The sequence below is a fragment of the Dermacentor variabilis genome, chromosome 6 (assembly GCF_050947875.1).
Source record: "Dermacentor variabilis isolate Ectoservices chromosome 6, ASM5094787v1, whole genome shotgun sequence".
NCBI lineage: Eukaryota > Metazoa > Arthropoda > Arachnida > Ixodida > Ixodidae > Dermacentor > Dermacentor variabilis.
In genome coordinates, this window is record NC_134573.1 from 110,712,605 (window position 1) to 110,726,010 (window position 13,406).

At 44.5% G+C, this 13,406-nt stretch overlaps 1 pseudogene; it reads left to right on the forward strand.

Annotated features, from left to right (window-relative positions):
* The window catches only part of LOC142584317 (sodium-coupled monocarboxylate transporter 1-like), a 46,357-nt pseudogene that overhangs the window by 13,941 nt on the left and 19,010 nt on the right, over positions 1–13,406 (forward strand).

Sequence of the window (13,406 nt, forward strand, 5' to 3'; positions counted from 1 at the left end):
TTTCTTTTTCGATGCATTTCTTCTGATGAAGAAAACGACATCAATCGAAGAAGTTTCTATAAAGTAAAAGCGTTGAGCCTAAATGGAGAAGTGAAACATTCTATATTTTGCTTATCTGTATACTCTAAGTAAGGGCTCACGTGATGTCGCCCTACCGAATCGCTGTTTCATGCAGGCCACGTCTCGACGCAGTACGCAGCGAAAGTAGCTACGTCCTTGCTATGATAACATTCCCTAATTTTTGCCGTCTGTAGTGTCACTAGGTACCCTGTGCTTTTCATCTGAAATGTCTTGTCGTACATACAATGAACGAAGCGTGCTATTTCAGTTAGTCCTCAAAGGTTGGTCTATAGCCTAGACTAGTTCCGGCTAGTCTATAATCGTATGATTTCGTTTGGCTTGCGTTACACGCCATTCAGACGCAAATCAGATTCACGCTTTCCGCCTCGTGGAGCTGCAATGACTACCGAGAAAATATAACAAGAAAGTAGTAATTAGTGCAGTGAGGTCTAAGAACCAGCGCGTTGCAAAAACGCTCATAATTCCTTCACGGCTACGAAACCAAGCCAACGTAATTTGTCTGTCCAACGAAACAAAACAGAAAAGCGCTTGGAGCCCTCAACGTGCCCTGCAGTTATAGATAAACATACAATATTTCCTAGGTAATCCGATAATGCCGTGTGATATTCATATCTAGATAATGTGCAGTTTATTCCACATATATATGGAATAAACTGCACATTATCTAGATATGAATATCACGATGAATATACTCATCAATTGATGAGTATGTATACTCATCAATTGCGCAGAAAAATTGGTTGGCCACAGAACAACGGCGGAATATTTGGGCTTCCTATGGAATTCATTCAGCAGAGAAAGCAAAAATAAATATTCGAGACCCTAATGAGTCTGATTAATTTAAACTCGATTACTTCAAACAGCTGTTACGAGCAGATGGATATTTTAGTCCCGTGTCATACTTAGCAGGCCACACCGTGAAAACTATACGCAAGTATAGTGCTGTCGTAGAATAGAATCTCGCTCGGCGCGTTTTGTATGACGCAGATGCTTTTGGCCTGATCGAGACGCTCTGCACAGAGCAACGGCGTCATACACATTGCAACCACAACTAGCGAATGGAAGCTTGCATCAAATGATGTATATTATCTTTGCACCTTCGGTCTTCCACTATGCGGCGCACTATGTTTTTCATCGCGAGCACAAGTGGTGCGCCGTAGCAGCTAGTCGCAGAGGCGTGTCACTCCGCTCGTTTGGTAGTAAAAAGGTTCAGATCTCCGGCTCCTTCCATGTAAGAAATCGTCGCCTATGGCAAAAAAAGTTATATATTTCTTTCATCTGTGACGCACTATTTGTTTTTTTTTTATGGTCACGAATGCGAGCACTGAGAGTAGTATTCGATCGCCGTGAAATGTCCCCTCGATGCGAAATTTGCCTGCTGTGTATGAAACGGAGTGCAGATACGTTCAGAGCTTCCCACGTGGTCTCCAGAAGAACCTCCCGGTATTCTTGTATATGTCAGTTTTAGTCAAGGAGGTTTTTTTTAAAAAAATTGCACAGTGGAAATGGCGTCCTTAAATTGAAGCTGGACCGCTGCCAGCTTAGGAGGGGCACGATGGAACATTCACTTGTAGTAAAGGAAATGAAGCGCTTTGCTTACACGCCCTGATAGTTCAATATGGCTCATTTTGACGTAAAGACACCGGCAGACGTGCGTCTTTGTGTTCCTAGGTTTAGGATGAAGGTCTGAATGTGTGGGCAATCTTTGTTAACGTTTACGTCCTCAATACTCAGCCGGAGAAATTACTTTTGTCGGCTACAGCCACCTTTCATTTTCTAATTGGCCTAGAATTGACATTAACAGAGCAAAACTAACCGGTCTTTAAGCAGATGCCACCTGACAAGGCTCTATATCGGAGGTGACGTAGGGATAAGCGCTGGCTGCGTCTGCAGTGGTAAGCAACTACGAGAGCTTCCACGCTTCCACTCTAGCAAACTTTTTTTTATTAAATGCGTAAGCATTTCTATGCCTAGCCAACGAAGAAATGTTTATAAGGATCGATAAATGTTTACAAGGGACGGATCGAGTCAGATAAGGATGACAGGGACAGATAATAATTGATAAGGGTCAAGTACGATAAGGTTTATCAGGACAAGTGTTGATAAAAATCGGATCGACTGGGAAACAACCGATAAGGGTTGATAACGGTCGGATCTAGTCCGCTAAGACTGATAACGACCAATAGGGTTGATAAGTGTTTTTGCAGGTCGGACCAAGTTTGATAAAATTTATAATGACATAGGGCTGCGTGTAGATGATGTCACAATGCCTACGCATACTTAGACAACTCCAGTGGAGTTTCTGCGTGAAGTTTTATTACCTCGTTGGCTTTAGTGCCTCTTGAGACACTGTAATATTGCCGGGCATGGTGGCGCCACCCCCCGCTGCAATGGCAAAACGCCGGGCTCCGTGTTCTGCCACATGACAGCTGGCGCCACCGTTTCATTGCTGGAAATTCAAATTCTTTTTCTTTTTGAGTGTGTTTAGCGTTATGCAGACGACGCGCACTTCTAGAATATTCTGGGGGAAACAGGTTATTAACTAATACGCACCAAAAGTGGTAATTAACTGCGATCGCCATGAAATGTCCCCTCTATGGAAAATTTGAGTGTGAGAGGATGGTTTTGCCGGAAGGGTCTAGTGCTAAAGAAATTGAAACGCGAACCATGGCCAAACGTACTCCAATGCGTTATTTCGTTAAGCGATTCACTTGTATTTGCAACAGTGGCATAATTCAGACTCCAAAATATACACTAGGCACTACTACACGCTAAGAAACCGGGTGCAGTGCGATTTCGTGTCGCATTGCCATGTACTTAGACGTAAATGCGTTCTGCTGCCCACAGAATATTTCAGCACTGTAGAAGTTGCATGCCTGGTGATCCCTTACATACGCAACACTGTATGTATTAGATGACCCTGCTATACAGTTTTCTAGCTATGATGCTGCGGCGGCCCTGATGTACCCTCACGCGAACCATCTAATCAGTAAAGAACTTTCCCACGCACTTTTTACAAAGGCCGGCGATGGGCAACAATCTCCCTGAACGCCTGCTTTCGAAACTATTCACATTTAATGAAACAGTTTCATTACCAAATGGCGAATGGAAAGTGTATCAATTTGTTATCGTATATATTTCCAACGCATGTTGCTCTTACGCAGGGCATTTCCCACTTGGGAGGTTTCGGCGCCATGTGGGAGATAGCGAACGAAGGAGGCAGGATCATAATTACCAAGTAAGACGTCCGCAACGACACACAAAATTCTGGTTATCTACATTTAGAAAAGTGCTAATGTGCTACTCGTTATAATGATTTATCACGGCTGGCGTGTATTGCGATTTTAAGATCACCATAGAAAGCAACAATACAACATTTTATCGTACTTAACAGCTGCGCTATAAGTAACAATGTGCTAAACCAGTAACAAATTTGCATGCCGTATAAATATCTATTTTGATTTGTTTTATCGCCAAGTATGCGTGTGGATAAGTTGCTGTAAGCAGCATCCATTTCAATATAAATCTAAAAGATCAATATTTAAAAAACTACGTGCAGAAATTGTTTTTTATTATGAATTTTCATTAACGTGAAAATAATAATAATAATAATAATAATAATAATAATAATAATAATAATAATAATAATAATAATAATAATAATAATAATAATAATAATAATAATAATAATAATAATAATAATAATAATAATAATAATAATAATAATTATTAATAATTAATAATTATAATAATATATAACAATTAATATAGTGCATATAGTGCCAGCAGTTAGACTATGCGTCAAGCTCCTCGTCGTAACATAGTGTACCTGAGCTTCAGTGAAGGAATAGCTTTCACCAAAGCAAGTTTCTTTAGAAATATCGGACCAAAAGTTATCGAAGGCTATCAGTCCTGTGCAACTCAATCATATATTTGGAGCCCTGCGCTTACATGACATCGATGACCCAAAGAATATGCTAAGCAGTTGCGTCCGCGTATTCTATGGAGGAGCTGATGCCTTTCCTTGCGGTTGGCGAGGAGCCACAAACGTGCCCTCCTCTGTATGAAAACACTTACTCTAAGCCAGCCCTTCATCCAATCATGAGCGATCAAAAAGATGCGAATTGACAGAGAAGTGCATGGTCCGCTTTATGTATTCCGAACATTCTCCTAACGCTCGCACATCATTACTCCATAAACTCTATGATCAGGCTGTGCAGCTTTCTTTCCACGTACATTAAACTCTTCTTTGATAAAACGTTTAACTTAATGTCGCCCAATACTCTGTCGATTCCTTCATTATCCGAACAATAGTTGAATGAAATCATTTGCGATCATACATAGCTACTCAAATCGACTTTACAACTTTCGTGGAATTCTTACGTACATAATATATTTAAATGCTCACATCTTTCTCAGTGTAAATATTATTTGCTTTGATGTTTGTTCAAAAATATAGCTTAAATTGCGAGTGAGACCACGTTTTTACTATATTTTTCCTGGTATATTATTTCATATATATATAGGCGGTGGACTTTGTCTCTGATCACCAAGTTTTTTTTTAAATAGGTATTGTATTTCGTTTTTTTATGTGTCGCAGTTTTGCCCATTTGTACGTCTCATGACATACCTTCAGTTGTCAATCTGTTTTATTTGTATATTTGTTTTATTGCGTAATTTTTCTATACCAGTGAGATCAATTCACTTTTTCAAGTTGACATTGTATTGCCTCACTCATGTCGGCGTCGGTGTTATTGTTGCCGTACGAAAAAATTTACGCCGCGCAAAAATAACAATTGCTTGTTGGGCGCTGCGGATTGGAATCACCGAGCTCCGGTTTGCGAGACCACTATGCTAACTGATTCAGCCACTGTTGTTTTTTTTTCCTTATTCAACAGCCACTGTCGGTTCATCATACGCGCCCTTTAAAGCGGGTTTTATATTCATGAAGAAGTAGACACAGCGCAAGGCGCGAGCCAATCACAGGTGTCCCCTCCCTCCAGAGAAGGGAAAGGTAGTGATCGCGTATTCGCTTGCACCCGCCGTTTTCCGCCAGTTCAGCCCAGCAGCCAGATGGCGAGGCCGCGTTTGGTTCGTTCTGCCGAAGAGTAGGCTGCGTGGAAGGAACAACAGCAGGAGCGGGCCACGCGTCGTGCGTTCGGCCGAGGAACAGGCGGTGTTTGATGAACGCCGTCGCGAACTCGCTCGAGAAAGCGCTCGTCGTCGAGGTGCCGGCCTCCCTGTGAGAGAGCGCGAAGCCGAGGCGTCACGACAACGAAGAGCCGTGGTGCCCGGACTTCGCTTGCACCTCTCTTCACAGTAGCGGAAGGGTGGTAAATTTTTTTTTCTGTATTCTCACCTCACCCATATGTAATGCCCCTTCGCGAACCTTTAGGAGTGTTGTGAAATGAAGAAAGACGTGCCTTCGAAGAGCAGCTTGCGAGGCACAAAAAGTCGCTGTAAAATACATATAGTCGCTGGGGCCGCGAACTGCTTCGTTACTTTGCGCAACTTCTTTTTAAATCTATGCTTTCTTAATGCTGATTGGGCGGCTCTGTTTTTTCGTCTTGCGCGTGCTGCGTGTCTTATTATCAAGCCACACTCGAGTGAAGTCATATAACCATGACTGATACCGTTCAAGCCGCGTTTGTATACACCCTCACGTTATTCTCATTAACAACGTTGTCCTTGGAGACGGCGGCTTCCTTAAGCTACGGCAAACAGAGCGACGCCTCAGAAAGCGCCGACCAACACTGATTACAGTCAAACGGCAGGAATACACATGCGAAGCTCTGCTCACTAGTTCACGAATTCATGGAAGGTGCCTGATATCTAATTCTTTACATTCTTAACCTACATTTGCTCCGTGCTGCCTACGCAGGACCGCTCGCCAAGCCATCTGTGCGTATACAAACGGCGCGTTACCGTCCTTTCGCAGCTTCAGCACCAGCCCGTACGAGACGTACACGTCGTGGAACTTGCTCCTTGGCGCCACCGTGAGCTGGACGAGCACGTATTGCGCCAGCCAGACGCAGCTTCAACGTTACTCGAGCATTGGCTCGCTGCAAGACGCTCGCAGGTCAGCGTCACTCCCTTCTTCAGCGCCATGGTGGTAGCGCGTGGTGGCGCCGTATTTCTCCAGAGAACTTGGTCCAAAGAACTTGTTCACCGCACTTTGGAAGTACGTTAAGCAACTCCAGGAGGTCAACGTTATCTTGCTCCCTTCTTCACTACATTGCTGAACAAGAATAGGCCGAACTTGCCGAGGCTGACCTATCCGTGTTTCCTGTACAAATGAAATCCCACCCTTTCACTCTCTCGCGCCATATGCAATGATGACGTTAACTAAAAGGTTTCTTGGCGAATGTAAGTCAATTATTTCATTCAATAGTGATTATAGCTTATTCCCGATTCGTCCGCCGCCGCGAATGATGCATTTGCCGTCGAAAAAAAGACTGCATCCTAATGTACAGTGTGATGTTTTTAATAATCACGTAAATGAATCGTTAGAATAGTTTTATATAGTTTTCTGCGTTCTGTTGATGTTCCTTTGCGGTGTGAGCGACAGTGCACGTGTGCGTGCGCTGTTTCCGCCGAGACAACAGCTGCAGCTGCCATTTGATCGGACGCATACAGCGGCAGCCTTCATATGACTGAATATTTCGACGTGCTGGTTTTTCGTAAAGAAACTTGTTTTTTTTCTTTCTCTTCATTCTTTTTTCTTTTGCTTTCTTTTGCAGCGATAGTTATGGACTCGCTCCTCTAGTCGTTTTTCATGTCCGCGGTGACCACCGGTGACGTGGCTGGAATCCCAAGACTATTCGCGAGAAAATTACAACAAAAGAAAAATCTTCATTTCGCCATGGGCATTCCAGTTTACGACCAACTGATTGGCAGTCCAAGATTTCAACTCTCAGCCAATCTGCCGGACCTATACATGAGTGGAAAATAGTGATCCTAGAGAGCGCGATAGCGCCAGCAGTTGTCTTGATTGGCTAACGCCCGCTCAACATAAGCGTATTGCATAGAGCTGACGTCCGATCGTTTCTCATATTCTAACTCGCCATATTCCACGTTGCGGAGTGGGTCCCAAATTAAGCTTTCTTATTCTGCACGTAATGACAATGACTGAGCCGCCTGCTTAGCCTTCATTAGTATCCTTCTGGTGCTCGGCTTCTTCTGTCTTTTGCTGGATGGCGCTGACGTCGTGTTGTTTTCTTCAAGGATAGCGTAAGGCCTATATGAATAGGGTAGCCTAAATATGGATTAGAGAAAAGCCGAATTAATCCTTCAGTAAGAAAGCAAAGGGTTGTTTTAGCAGGGACCAGTGGCTAAGTCCGAATATGTAAGAGGAGGAAGAAAAACCTAGCCTTTCCACTTCACCACCGGGAGGCGTCTTCCACAAACGAGTACGACTACAGTCCCTTTACTTCTCGAAAGAAAAAGCTCGCTCCCCATCTGCGTATGTTCACTCCGACAAACATCTCACGAAACACTCTAAGGCTTGGTGCATATTCTTCAGCTATCGCGTCACTGCTTAGCGTTACAGGTAAAATTCGAATTATTTGAGGACGTGTGAATTTTGATCGACCCTGTAAAACTTGCGCACGCAGATCTCCGGGAGAAGATTTGTTGCGAGATTCCAGGCGGTGTCTTTTCGGCTTCTGACACCTGCTTCAAGAAAAGGCAGTGTCTTCGAGGGGGCAGAGACACACATACTGCAGTCGTCCCTAGTTCATCCAGCAAACGTAAGACATGCGGCACGCTAAGTTTCATTTAGGTTGGTTTGGTATTTTTACTTTAAACTGACAAACTCTGGAGTTACCCTATAGCCGGGCAAGCTATTGTTCTTTGTATATATACCGCTCACTATCTATTGACCATCGGTTCAAAGAGGTGAACATTCAAGTGTATACCCTTATGGAGGCGCATGCTTTTATATCTGCCTGCTTGCAGGAAGGAATTTACGATCGGGCAAAAACCCCGAGCGTATGACAGTATATGTGACCGCCCAGTAAGCTGAAGGGCGATACAGAGGCCAAACCATACCGTCTCGAAACCATTCACTGCGCTAGTAGTTATATGGAAACTCCAGGCGAATTTCCGCCGCCGGCGTCGCCGTGATGTTCCGTATAAAGTACAAGAGCGATAAGGTCGCGAGAACGCGGCCAACTGTCGTATGCTGTAGCTGTAGGTTTGATGGAAAGTTTGCGAGGGTGTGAGCCAAGAACAATGGTTGCTTGACGCGGCGGCGTATTCTCGCGCGTGCATAAGCGAAGGAGGTGGGCTGGGCGCACCCCGTCTTCTCACGCGCGTATTGGAGTGGGGCGGGGAGGAAGGGGCAGGTTAGTGTGCATCTCCTCTTCTACTCCGACTGCGCGCATTCTATCTTGGAGGTAATCTGCTGTAAGTTCCAAGGGTAAAATACCGGGGATAGCTCATGCTTCGTGTGCGCTTTGTTCTCGCGCACTCGGTTTGCATTGAAGTGATAGGCAGCACGAAGGAGAATTCGCTCGCCACTGCTGCCACTTTTCATCACACCAGCGCTCTCGCAGCAAATGTCCGCTGTCATCGAGTGAGATGTGTTCAGGTTTGCCTGTGCGCGCGTTACCACGTACTTGTTAATTCAGTTAGTAAGCGAATGTTTACAGCTGTCCATGCAGCTGATAAAACTACTAACCTTACTTTGTAAACTGAATAATTTTCGATCGAAATGAATGCTTCGCTTTCCGGGGGAAACTGCGACTTTTTCACACCTTTTCTCACTTTAGATGCCTTTTACAGCAAATCTGCTAGTGTCTAGAAAACGTCATATGCGTTTTTTCACGGTGTCATGGGTGAAATGGACCATTCACCGAGTTCGTAGTTAGAGGGAATGTGGGGACTATTGAGGGCTAATTTTGAAGCCTATGGTCTGATTGTGGGCTAAATGAAAACTGCTATACCCTTTTTGCCTATCTGTTCAAGGGCGTTATATGAAACGCTTATATTGTTTCCCCGTTACCTTGGAAGAAACAAATGTGACTGCAATTTTAAATTTGCAGACAAATGGGGCATTGGTTTGGGTGGTTTGAGCCGAAAGCTTAAAGTGTTTAGGCTAATTTGGAGGTTTGAAAATAATTACGAATCGATTGTGTTGTTCCTCTTTAAGGACATTATACGGAGCGTGTATTCTACTTCGCGTCCTGCGGGCAGAGGTTGCAAACCAAACCATTTTGTTGTTTCTCTCCTCTCTTACACGACAACCTACCTTCCGGAGCTCCACTCGCTGTCATTTGAGCCAACGTCTTCGCTCCAATGCACGAATTTTCCCACATGCTCCGAGGCTCTCTTCAGTAGTTTTCATTGTTTTCTAGACTTTCCATTTTATCGAATTTCTTTACTCTGTGATGAAGAGACGCTTAATCCATCCAGAAAACGAGAACACATCTTTTAAATTCGTGTCTTTAAAAACACAAGCTCACGGACGCGGCCCATCATCGTATTGCGCTGTCCGACTCGTACCCCAGTGTTCACTCATAGCGTTTTCGCGAGTGTATTTGCTCCTGTACATGCGTAGTGACTATGCGGGTGGCATGTTGTCCGCGCATGTGTGCGACATATAGAGTGATAATATTTAAGATTTACGGAATTAAAAAAAAATTGCCTCTGTCATATAGCAAAATTAGTGTCATTGACCTAAATTACTCGAAGAGGGGCACAACACTAGCACGAGAAATCGAAACACATGATCAACTAATCAACAAGAATTCACTCATTAACTTTCCAGGATGAAAATGAATTTACAGGATGGTACTGTAGTTTTCAGATATTACCTCCCAAAGTGTAGGAAGAAATACATTGGCGTTCCTCCTACTTTAAAGCTTCAGCGCATAAAAAGCGCTTGGTTAAAAAAAAAAAAAGGAACAGCAGTGCATTTTTACGGCAAGTTTGACGCCGCCTATCTCCAAGCTGGCATCATTCTGGAAATTCATTCCAAGTGGATACGCCTTGCAAACTCATCGGCAACAATTCATAAATTGTAAGATGTGCCGTAAAGTAGTTAATTCAAAATATAATGAGTAATTCTTTGTCCTTCATTTGGCTATGTTTGTTTTTCTCGTGCAAGTATTGTCCGCCTCTTTGAATAATTCGGCTCAAGAACTAGAATTATGTCAGCTGCAAGAGGCTATCTAAAAAAAAATGATTCGTAAAACGCAAGAAAGTGATCAACCTGCAGGTACAGTGAATTGCAGTGTGTCTCGCGTTGTTGTAGGGCCCTTTTGCTGAATATCCCGGGCGTGGCTGTGACTCTGCTAATGTCTGTGCTGTCGGGGCTGACCATCTACGCTGTGTACTGGGACTGTGACCCTATGCTCACCGGGGACATCGACAAGCCGGACCAGGTTAGGCGTCACCCTCGATTCAAAAAATAAGAAAAAGAAAATAGAAGCAGAAGAAAAAAATATCATCAGGCTACACTACAATGAATATTATCAGAAAAAATGTGTGCACTCTTTGGAGCGTATCGTGCTCACTCCAATTCTCACCTGTCTTGCGTTTTTTTTTTCTTGAAAACTCCACGCGCGCTACTTTCCTGTCAAGAATGCTTTGTCACGCTGATAACGCGCATGCCGTTCACGACAGCTGGAATTACCTCGCACGCAGCGTTAAAGAAAGGAAACGCGCGTGAGATAGATGTCGGTTACTGATTGTTTGGGACAAGATAAACCCTAAAGGGTAGAAACTTTTATTGGAATGTATTTTATGCACGTTCGCTGCGTACCGAGGACGAACGCCTCCACCAGCAATCTTCAATTGTGCGTTTGCATTGCGTGAGCCGACCTCGCCTTATGCCCGCAGACTTCCTAATCTCATTACGCTTCTAAATTATCTACGGCCTTCAACTGCTGTTTTACTCCATAGGGAGCATCTCATACCAATATTAGAGCGGGTGGCCGCTCTGGTATGCTATTATATTTGTGTAGTTTTGTATTATTAGTATTGTAATTAGCATTATATTACTCCGCTCCTTCTATTGCTAAATAATATGAGCTGTTGGTGCGTTTTCTGCCTATATAGTTTCCGCAGCTGTGTGCGTTTCGAGGGTGAAGGGGGGGGAGCGAGATTGCCCGCAAAACAGCACGAATCACGGGAACACTATGGAAAAAATTATGCGTGGCTCTGCTATCGCAAACACCAGGGACCAGCGGGTCTGGGGGAAGTTAAGGCTTAAGAAAAATCCATGCCGTCTTCCCCTGTGGGTGTTTCGGTTGGGACGGCGCACCATTTAAAGCGCTCGCCGCAACGGAACCGTTTTGTTGAGACGCCATATGCGTCGGTGTCGTGTGCCAGACGCTACACCGACGCAACGCTGTGGCAACTGTCGCACCTTAGCTATGATGCATGCTATCTCCGACGTCGTGTACCTTGTAGTTTCTTGAAATTTACCGAAGCGAGCGCGCAGGTTCTTATCGGCGAGCAATGACGTCACACCACCTGTGTTCCCGCCTCGCCGCTCCTAATTCTCCTCCACTATAGGCTCCACGCGCCCTCGCCACGTCGCTATGCTGCGCGATACTATTTTTATACTCTGCTTTCTCTCTCTCTCTCAACTCTTTACCCCAGCTCGGCGAAGCTGCGGACGTCAAGACAAAACCAGCGAGGTTCTAACAGCTCCACTGTAAAAATGAATATATAATGGCCTTACAGGGCTCCTTAGGTGTTGAAACCACTGGCACACGCCAACATTGCACTAGTTAAACTGGTCATATAGATGCACAGCGTGAAAATAGAGCGTCCTCTGAGCAATGGTAGATAGGGTACATGAAGTTATTAAGTTTACCATGCTAATGAGGAGAGTTAACTGATGGCACCTTCACCCTGTTATACATTCTATGTACGAAGATCTCTGCGAACTGCAGTTACCCCTTTAATTTCAGCTGATGCCGTACATAGTGCAAGACTTGCTACGCTGTTATCCGGGACTTAGCGGGCTGCTTGTGGCCGCCGTCTTCAGCGGTTCGCTCAGGTGAGCTTAGGTTAATTTGAACTCAGTGCCGCAGTATACATGAATACACGCCGAAATATCACTTGAACCTATGTACTAACATACAATGGGCTAAATTGTACAGGCGACATTTCTTGGAACAAATGTTTGCTTGTTTTCGAGACGGTGCACCGACTGAATTATTACTTCAGTAGTTGAGCACAGTAAAGCGATGACGTTGGCTTAATAATGAAAGATTAATTTCACGAGTTTTATATGTGCCGAAACCACGGTATGATTATGAGGTCCGCTGTAGTGGGGGACTCCTAAACAAATTAGACCACTTAGGGCTCTCTAACCTGCACCCGATGCTCGGCACACGGGTGTTTTTCCATTTGGCCAGCATCGAAATGTGGCCGCCTCGTATACGGGATTCGATCCCGCGCCCGGGTTAAGCAGCGCAAAGCCAAAGCCCCTATATACGCCGCTATGGTGGGTTAAGGATGACGTGACGCGGCGAGATTTCGGGACCTTCAGAACCCGTTATTTAGGTTGCAACATTTCTTTTTCTTTTGTCCAAACTGCCACATCTTTTGCACAACATAGTTTATGAGCACATGGGATAATTAGATACAATCACGTTGATTTCATGTGAGTGTCGAGGCAGCATTTGCAGGAGAAATGAACGCAGGAGTTGGTTCCAATAGGAATATAGCTACATTTTGGGCATGTTTGTCGGTCCATGATGACAGATGTGGTCCCTGTGGAAACATTCGTGCCATGAGTACATATGCGTCGATGCATGCCCTTCAACCAGCACACTGTCCTCCGGCTACAATTCCCTGGCCGCTGTGACCTGCACGACTTCGTTCGTCCCAAGGTAAACATCACTGAAGCCGCTGCTCTGAGAGTTACTAAGTGCATGGGTGAGTAAAAAGGCTTAGACATCCAGCATGACAGCGTATACAGTTACTGCCATTGTAATAAATTGTGTTCTTTACATTGCAGCCGCGGCGTATGGCTTGCTTTCAATTGCGATCGCTTTTCTCGCCGGAGCTACGGAGTCTATCGTGCACGTAAGTGCGCGTGATAGCTCATTTATCTACATATTAATCCCACAGAGTAGCTTCACTCTTGATCAGCCTGTGAGTGAAAACAAACAAAGGTTAAAATGTACCCTGGTTTCCTCCATGTTAGGTAGGGCACGCCCTACCACCCTGGATTGAGGTGATATATACTGCATGCTCTTAGAGCTCCAAACATTACAAGCACGTGGTTGTCTTCGTTTCTAATGTCTGCGTTCGCTCAACGTGAGCGTTTTTCTGTTTCATGCAGTGGCTTAGTACGCCCTTGAATA